Source organism: Polyodon spathula, chromosome 1, assembly GCF_017654505.1.
Source record: "Polyodon spathula isolate WHYD16114869_AA chromosome 1, ASM1765450v1, whole genome shotgun sequence".
Taxonomy (NCBI): domain Eukaryota; kingdom Metazoa; phylum Chordata; class Actinopteri; order Acipenseriformes; family Polyodontidae; genus Polyodon; species Polyodon spathula.
The window spans coordinates 13165693-13176348 of NC_054534.1; positions in this window are offsets into that span (position 1 = coordinate 13165693).

Consider the following 10656-nt stretch of genomic DNA (forward strand, 5'->3'; position numbering starts at 1 on the left):
CTGTGCGTTTCTAAGCTTTACCAGACGAAACAGTGTAAGACTAAAACGTTTAACATTAAATCAGACAACAACAAATCAAAGATGCTCCGGGCGATTCATTTGAATTTTTAAATATCAGAATGCTCTCTGCCAGCTGAAATGATACATTAGCCCTGAGAATTCATATGCCATAATTCCTTGCACAGCATGACATAGAATTGTAGGCTTTTCTGCAATGCCACAATTATACAGCTATAATTACAATGTTGTTTTTAATGAGTCTAATGCCTGTGTTTGTATGAACGACTATACAGACAAATATATACTGTGAGGCCGGATATTTTTCCAGTGGGTTAGTTGGGGTCATTTTCACCTTTTTTTCTAGATTAAGGGTTTTCATATTTAAATGTATAGTCATTTGCGTAAAAGTGTTTAAAACCTTTCTTCCTGATAACATACATAATCTTTATTTAATGGAAGTGCTCTTTAATAAAACTAAAAACTCCAATCCAAATGTGTTTCTTCAATATACTAAATACTATGCTTATTGTATAATATAATTCAATGTACTTAAATCACACACTTTTCATTAGAAAATGCAGAATATGTTCAATCGATACAACCTTTTCCGCTTTAAGCTGTTGTAAATCAGAGTAATTCTCTCTCTCTCTCTCTCTCTCTCTCTCTCTCTCTCTCTCTCTCTCTCTCTCTCTCTCTATATATATATATATATATATATATATATATATATATATATATATATATATATATATATATATATATATATAGAGAGAGAGAGAGAGAGAGAGAGAGAGAGAGAGAGAGAGAGAGAGAGAGAGAGAGAGAGAGAGGGAGACATACACACAAGCACACACGAAGGGGTGTGTGCTAACATGTTTAGGATCAGTGTTATTCTAATGACGTCAAAAGTCATATAGGAAAAACAAAATCAAGCCGTTCCTGTAAATTCGTTTTTGCAAATTTTGTAACGGTATGAACCACAAAAACATAATTCAAATCCGTATTATGGAAAGATAACCTTGGCACAACAATCTAAATTAGTTTTACTGGTTCTGTACAGTACGTAACTGGGTTGCATGGAAAGCGTAGCCCATGCTGTATTTTCAGTTACAACTTGATTGTCTCGCTATTATTACCGAAACACCACGGGTAGGTATTCGGAATAATAAAACATGTGAAAACAAACCAAAATGAAATCTTTCTGGTAAATCTCTTGATGTTGTTGGCCAAATTCCATATCCATAAATGTAAATTTACTCTTCAAAAAAACTAATTTTTTCATGTTTTCCAAAGAAATTGAACAATATGTTACTATAATTAAAAAATCTAATAACAAAAAAGCCATTAAGACCTATAATATATGCAAAGCTATAAAGTCTATGCATAATTATATACTGAGACCCCCCCCCCCCATGATAATTTTATGTTACAACTGATATCTATTGTATGGAATTATTTAGTCTCTGTTTTGCCTTTTTTCTTTACTTTTGATCCAATAAAAATGTAATAAAAAAAAAAAAAAAATTAAAAAAACACTACGGGTATGTATTATTGTGTAACCAGTAATCGCTTTTGTTTGTTTGTTTGTTTGTTTGTTTTTTTGTGTTGTTTTTTTTTTTTTAATTAAAAAACAAAAACTTTGTTACCAGAGGAAAACATATAAATTGGATCAAAAATATCCAGTTCCACAATGAAGAACATAATGTATTTTTTAAAATAGTATGGCCTATACTAATTCGTGTTACTTTTTATTTTCATTGGTTGTCAGTTTTAATACAACCTACCCATGAGCAATAGTCTATAGCTAGCACATAAGCAACATATGTTAGACAATTTCATAAAAAATGTGGTATTGAAATTATTACCGTATAAGTTTTGTTTCACAGGTTAGAGGTTAAATTTTATTTCATAATACTATTTCGTTCTTGAAAATTAACAATTAAAAACGTATTTCATGTGGGCTGCTATTACGCTGGATCAAGTTCTGTGCAGAAATTTACATAGGCCTAAGTCAATTGGAACAGCAGCACATCATCTAGGACCTGAGCAACACACACACACACAAACACACATTAATACCTCGTTTCCATACTCAAGCCAACTCAAGTGCACTCAAGTAGTTAGCCTGTATTTTCATAAAACTTGAGTTGGGGTGCAAGGCCAGTTGGCAAAAAAATAAAAAATAAAATAGCATTTCCAGGGTTTTCTGAGTTTCTCGAGTTGTTACGTGAGAGGGACAAGTTTTGTTCACTTCTAGGCTAGTTTCCAAAAATTCAAAGCTTACATTTTGCACTTTCATTGTTCAGCTTGTGAAAGCAAAAGATAATATGTGTAAATAAATTCATGTGTGATGAATGATTGTGCCCAGAGATCTATTAATCTATTAACATGCTGTTTTTTATGGATTGGGGTACCACTTTGTTTTAAAAACTCTGAAGGCTTATATACATACTCAGATTAATCCAGCAAAGCACCATAGGTGCCTAAAGCCTGTATACAACTTGACTTCCAAAACCTGCTAATACCATTGATATCGTGAGGATGTGTTGTTGGTGTAGTGCAGGTTTGTGGTTTGGGTATTCACTCTCATCCAATCAGAATGCAGGATTTATTCTCAGTGTGATGGGATTGTGTTTCTTTGTTTTGTAGGGAGTGGTTTCACAGTTAGCTGTAGTGTTGTATCAGAAATGTGAGGTACGTGCATAATTAAGAACATTATCAGTTTTTATTAGGGGCTATACAATAAATGAATATATACATTGAGTGTACAAAACATTAGAAACACCTTCCTAATATTGGGTTGCACCCCCTTTTGCCCTCAGAACAGCCTCAATTCGTCAGGGCATGGACTCTATAAGGTGTCTAAAGCGTACCACAGGGATGCTGGCCCATGTTGACTCCAATGCTTCCCACAGTTCAAGTTGGCTGGTAGTGGATCTCTCATCCCACAGATGCTCAATTGGATTGAGATCTGGTGACTGGACAGGCCACTGCAGTAAGCTGAATTCACTGTCATGTTCGTGGAACCATTCCTGGATAATCCTAGCCTTGTGGCATGGGGCATTATCCTGCTGAAAAAATCCATTAGCAGATGGATGCACTGCTACCATGAAGGGATGCACCTGATTGGCAATGATGTTCAGATATCCTGTGGAATTCAAATGTTGCTCCACTTTTACCAAGGGGCCCAATGTGTGCCATGAAAACACACCCCACACCATCACACCACCACCACCAGCCTGCAATGTTGACATGCGGCATGATGGATGCATGTACTCATCAGATCAGGCAATGTTTTTCCAATCCTCCAGTGTCCAGTGTTTTCGTTCCTTAGCCCATTGCAACTCCAGTTTCTTGTGTTTTGCTGAAAGAAGTGGAACTCTGTTCGGCTGCCATACCCAATTCGTGTCAAGGTATGATGAGTTGTGTATTCTTTTATGGGTCTTTTGGCACCAATGTTGTACTAGACTGTCAGTTGACTAACTGTAGCCAGTCTGTTGCTCTGCACAATTTGTGTCAGCCTCCTTTGGCCTCTTTCATCAATGAGCAGTTTTAGACCACTGGCCTGCCATTGGCTGGATATCCTTTGAGTGGTGGACCATCCTTGATACACCAGGGAAACTGATGAGCGTGAAAAACCCAGCAGCGTTGCAGTTCTTGACACACTCAAACCGGCACGCCTGGCACCTATTACCATATCCTGTTCAAAGGCACTTAAATCTTTTGTCTTGCCCATTTACCCTCTGAATGGCACACATACACAATCCATGTCTCAACTGTTTCAAGGCTTAAAAATCTTCTCTAACCCGTCTCCCCTTCATCTACACTGATTGAAGTGAATTTAACAGGTTACATCAATAAGGGATCATAGCTTTCACCTGGATTCACCTCGTCAGTCTATTTCATGGAAAGAGCAGGTGTTCCTAAAGTTTTGTACGCTCAGTGTATATTCTATTCATATTTCTGATATTGAAATGATACAGATAACAGTCCAAGTTAGCACCACGATACCTATTACTGAAGTAATTCAATCCATTCTTATATTTTGTTTGCCCCTTATAAACACACAAATTGTGCTTTATGTGTGTGTGTTTTTTTTAAATCATATACACACCTATCATACACAAATTCTACAAGAATGTTTTTGTGGGAGAACAGTTTATCTTCCATCAGAAACATTGAATTAAGTCTAGGGTTTGACAGCATGTATTCGCTTATGCTGGCACCTCAACAGTTCACAATGAAATATGTATTGTTTTATTATTTTAAGACAATATGTGGACAGACAGGTCAAAAATAATGTTCATTAAATAAAGAGAAAATGTAAATGGGGATTCATCTTTTTGTTGCCACTATGTGTAGACACCTGTTTCCTAACAAGTTCCTCAATTAAAAGTCTGAAACTGTCTTAACAACACTCACAGCAAAAAACAAACAAAAAAAAAACAACATTAAGATCTGAGCAAAGAAAAGCGTGAGGCAAGAAAAATGAAGTTACAGCCTTAATACAATAGGACACTGTAGAGAAGTTCAGACAAAATGTATTCTAAACCATTCATGCAAAGCATTTGATTAAGGATGTGTGGATGCATAGAGAAGGCCCAACATAAATAATGTATGTGACTTAGTTATTTGTGTATTGAACTATGCACTCTATATTATAAAAAAAGTTGACATTTGTTGCAAGCTTCAAAACGTGCTTTATATCTCTGATTTGCTAAGTTTATCGGGTTAATTTGTTTATATTTACTAATGAAGATTTAGGTTAAAGGGCTTGATAATCTAAACCACAACATGTTGTCCTTACACAAAAAGCTATGATAACTTTAACATGCAATTTTGAAAGTGCCCTCCACTTCTAAATATGTCAGTGTAGTAAATAACCTATATTGATAATGAACCAATGACACGTTGTGTAATGTGATGAATAGTGTACAAGTGAAGAAAACTATTTTCAATTTCACAGTGTACCAAATTTGAATTAATGTGATTGTTTCACAAATCTATTGTAAAAGTGTAGTTTTTTTTTTCTTTTTTTTTTTTTTTTTGAATCAGTAATTTGAAGACTTGTTTTCCAACATCAGTTCATGGCAACCACATCTATAAGATGATAATTAAAAAAAAAAAGTAAGAAAAAACATGTACTTTTCAACCATACAAGAAACATATGTGAAAATGTTATATGTATTTTAAGGCTTTTGCATTGACTGATTTTGTCATTACATTGTTTACCAGTATGATTGTTACCTGGGCATGCATCAACTGTAGGCCTGTTACTCTAAAACAGAAATACAACAATATTAATATACTGCATTCAGTTAAAGAGTGTTATGACAATACAATGAAAATACTAAACAATATGGAATCTAGCTGTGTAAAATAACCAGTTAACTAACTGGCTACGAAGAACATACACAACTTAGGTTAGCTTTAGGGCTATTTGTATTACAGCTGTCCCCTAAGATAAACATTTATTAATTCAAATATAATGATGCATTTTTTTTTATCTGGAATACTACACGTTAAGAAAAAACATCAGAAAATGTAAAAATAGCAAATGACAAAATAGCATAGTGAATATTCATCAAAGATCAAGCACCTTCCTCATATCGACCTGCTCTCAACAATTCATCTTTAATAACAAATTATACACAATTAGTCCAATCCGGCGAGTCATTGGGGTGCATAGCTGTTAAAAGCCATCCTTCAATTAAAAACATATTAAAATAAAGAGTTCAACGAATCCAGTTAAATATCATCTGATTTCCAAACATACCAGCTCCTCTAACAAGTCATTAAAAGCAGTCAGTATAAATTAGGCAAGGTATTGCTTACCTGTTACTGTAGAATGCCGCTTTAAAGCGAGATCATGCGCAACTTCAGTTTGCTTCGTGCTCTGTGAACTCGGTCTTGAACCGCTGGAAACTGCGGTGCGAGTTGCAATTAAATGTGTTGTTTTTGTAGTGATCTGTTCTTTTGGATCCCGCGAGATAGAAATCTGGTGTCCCTTCGTGAAAGTTTTCGATCCGGATCGCTATTTCCTCTCTCGTTGCTAATGTAATGTATGTCTCCTTCCAGCTAGGCAGTGCAATGTAATGCAAGGCAATACGTAACTCTACCAAATACAATTACACACTGTATGCGCCGCACAGACAATGGGTAAACCTGGGCACAAGTATCAATCATAAAATGATGCACAGTACAGGGAATGGAAACACAGCTGGTTGTACCCATATATGTACAGTATTAGGTCCAGTTTTCATAAAATGAATCATAATAATAATAAAAAAGATGTTAACCTACATTTTAATAAATGTATCAAAAATTACTGACATTGCAAACATCAATGCTATTTGCTTAGGGATACAGCTTGAGAAAAAGTAAACTAAATGATAAAAATATGCATCTGTAACTTTTTACAATCTGTACGAAAAAAAAACACTAAAATATAGAACAGACAATTGGAAACAGCATATATTTATACCAGCATTTTAAACAGTAAATACATTTTTGGTAAGGAAGACATTACGTTAATAGGCAGAAGTAATATACTTAACTTGCCGGCTCAGGTGTTTGCCTTGTAAATTATTGTATTCCAGTAGGATTATGTCTGCTGCTCAGCCGTGTAAACCGTTTAGAAAACTAAGATTAAAAGTCTTTACATTTCAGAATGTTTTTCATTTCCATTTACATACCCTTATTCAGAAGCATTGCTTCTGAAAACGTATAAATAATGTAACGCTCAAAAAATAAATAAATAAATAAATAAACTAAATGAACATATCCTACATATCAACTATTTTACGTGCACCTTTGTGTATCCCAAATTGCGTGTTTCATTGCAATGGGCAACACCTTGTTGAGAGGAGTCACGCACCTGCTACAGTATACATTATGCATGTGTGCGCTGAACGGGACTAAAGCTATGAATGGAATGTGTTCAACCTGTTACAGCCTGTCACTGTGACAACGTGACATTTATTTTACAGTAATTGCTATTAAAAATAATTACCAATCCGCTTTAATGTCACTTATTAAAAAAGTACAATATAGGTTACATTAACATCGTTAAATACATGCACAAAAAGAAACAACCATGTAAAATTAGCAAATATAGAAGAAATGTCCGATTATATCTCTGTCTTTATGCAGCTTGTAATGCTTACAATACGTTTAATAAATTTAATGGTGTAGGTATTTTCAACTCTAGGTCTGTTGGTGTAATTGGTTGGTTTACACTGTATATATATATATATATATATATATATATATATATATATATATATATATATATATATATATATATATATATATATAGTTGATTCAATCATTTTTCAGTTAGCGAAATGCTAAAATCGATAAAACTGGACAGAGTCAATTCCACGTGTGAATAGATTTTTTTTTTTTTTCTCTCTGTATCAAAATCACTATAAAAGTCCAGGGAAAAAAAAGAATAGACTGATTTAAAAAAAAAAAAAAAAAAAGCAAGTGCGATAGTCAATTACATGTGGCCCGTGCGCTTTAATTAAGCCTGCCTGTTGTCCAATTTCAACTCATTAGGAATTCAATAAGAGCTCAGCCTTCAGCTGGGCGAAATGAAGATTCTCTGCCAAATTTACTTTTATCACGTGACAGATTCATGCCCAACAAAATCAATAGGCGAGTACAATATTAGTAACAGCATGTGATTAGTAGGCAGCCTATTAACGTTTTTGAACAGTAAACGCTCCAATGCAAGCAATTGTGCGTCAATGTATAGTTGTATTTAAAAATTTATTTTAGCCCACACTCATATGTGCGTATTTAAGGTATAGGCCTAATCATACTTGCGTCTGGAACTTGTAAACTGATAAAATAACTGATATTTAAAGTAAACAAAAATGTGCAAAGTGACCATAAATATCTGAATTTAACATTTGCATTGTAAGGTCTGTGAGCACAAACAGTAGGGACAATGACACAATTCTTTGCAGCTTTAACTCTGCTGTTGGAAAAAAAACAAATAGGTCTGTACCCTTTGTCTGCTCACCTTTAATTTAAGTTGCTCAACTACTACAACTACTATGACTACTACTACTACTACTACTACTAATACTAATAATAATAATAATAATAATAATAATAATAATAATAATAATAATAATAATAATAATAATAATAATAAGTGTATACAAAATGTACACATATTTGCAAATTATACAATAGCTCATTGGGGCCAATTTGTTTTTAAGTTTAGGAATATTAATGGCTAGGGTGATCCTTATTAACTCTTCTCTTGACCTCTATATGAGAAACCTTCGATATGAACTACAAGTCTGCCCATTATCATATGTCACTGTCATTATGTGCCTGACAATCTAATCACTTCACAAATGCCCTTGGTCACTTATGTAGTTTGAAACATACAACTGCAAGGCTGTATTTAACATATAAGGTATTCAAAATCTAACTTGAACAAACAGAACTGTGTCCACTTCAAAGAAAAGGTTTCTGTAGATAGCTGCACTACACCAAAAATAACCCTCCCGACACTCCTAATGTCTGAGCTCCCAGGTTTTAATTAAATAGGACAGTACAATGAACTCTGTTATACAATAAAAAGAGGAATGAATCCAGAATATAAAATACATATTTACTGTTTACTGTACTGATATGTCCTAAACATTTCAATGCTAGCCAAAGAATCAGTACACATAGTTTCATACAGGTACAGATAAGTTAAAGAGAAAGCAACTGGCAAGATCATGCCACATGCATGTACGGTAGGGAAACAACATTGTTTATATTTCTTACATAACAACAGCTAAACATGGTGGCACCTAAAACTGGATTTTAAAAATGACTTTAAACACAGTTCACATTAACACACATAAACACATATAAAACATGTCCTATGGAATCATGAGGAGTGGGCAATCCGTTTGATATCTTCATTGTTTGCTGCGTTATTCCCCTTAACTTCCCTATTATCCCTTTAATTTGTCTGGTGACTAACCTCTATCTTTATCTATGCCTCTGGAATTCCTTCTTTTAAATCACTTTGTCAGCAGCATTTGACACTGCAGACCACGATATCCTTCTCAGCCGTTTAGAATCTGTGGCAGTGCACTTTCTTGTTTCCAATCTTATTTGACAAATTCTGGTCAGTTTGTTCATTTTGCCACTTCAGGTAGGTGCAAGGTGATCTCTGGAGTACCACATGGTTCTATTATTGGCCCTGTTCTGTTCTTAATTTACATGTTGCCTCTGGGTGCTATTACTCAATGGAATAACATCAGTTTTTTATATGTATGCTGATGACACACAGCTTTACTTCACTATAAAACCTTCCATGCCTGACTCCCTGGATGCCTTGAAAAGGTGTATGTCTGAAATTCAACTATGGATGAGTAAGAATTTCTTACAATTAACTGTAAATAAGACTGGCAATGCTACTGTGGCCCAGATGACTTCTTCTAACGATGACATCAACGTCCATGGAAACTGTACTGTCCCTTTGAGCTCTGAAGGGAGAAATCTTGGAGTACTCTTTGATCCCTCATTGAACTTTGTAGCACATTGTGGCAAAGTGGTTTGTAGTGCGATGCAGTGCTTTGAAACAACAGTCCAACAACAGCTCAATGGTAAATAGAAAAGCGTTATTTATGGCTATTAAATAATAACACTGACTATACACAACGATGTGTAAAGTCAGTAAAACCACGGGGTTCAGTCTCGAAATGATAATAATTATAAACACACACTTTTAAAACACCTACACAATCACCAGTCCAACAGTGAGTCCTCTGGGTGCAAGTGGTGTTGTAAAAGTTAAACAAGTGCGTAACAGCGGTGCAATGCAGTCTGGGTTTGATACTGGCTTAACAGCGACAGCCCCCGGATCTTTAGCCATCTACAATGACAAACAAGAACAGTTAATAGACAAGCAGTACATCACTAAACACTCACAGTTTCTTTTACTCTTCATGGTCAGTCTATAACCATAACAGAGAAACAGATCACTTGGCCACATCCCAATATACCTTCCGTCACGCCCCCTTTGGTAGCGTGTGCAATCACGTCTCCTCCAATCCATGACTGACACATCGCCTACTGTATTATGGCGATGACTTCTGGTATTGTGGCTCCACCCCCTTCCGACTTAGCCGACTTCCAACTGATCCTGGAATGAACTATAAAACCACCCAGTCCAGGGCACACTGTTCCTGTTATGCACTGCCCTCACAGGTCAGTAGGGAGATTGTTGTCTTGGATTCATTTGCTCTCTGTGATACACATGTAGGGTTATTAAGTTGTAATTTTTTTTTTTTTTTAAATCCGCCATCTATTTGTTTGTTATTGTTTAAAATACCTTGTGAGAATGCATGACTGTCAGCAAGGGGTTGATGAGATAATTGTTTGCTAGTTAATCCCTTGGTCACCACTATTAAGACCTGCAGCTGTAGCTACACACGACAAGGGTGTTTGTGAGTGGAGAACTGGTGTGGAGAGAGAGAGGTAAAAAGAAATAACTAAAAATAACAATTGCTACATGTGCTGGAACAGCCAGCACAGTACTTGTTTCATTATTATTGTTTGTTTCTTTTGGCCGACATGCTCTTTATTTTGTAAAGTCTTTTGTTTTGTTTAAACTGTTTATTTTATTATTTAATAAAA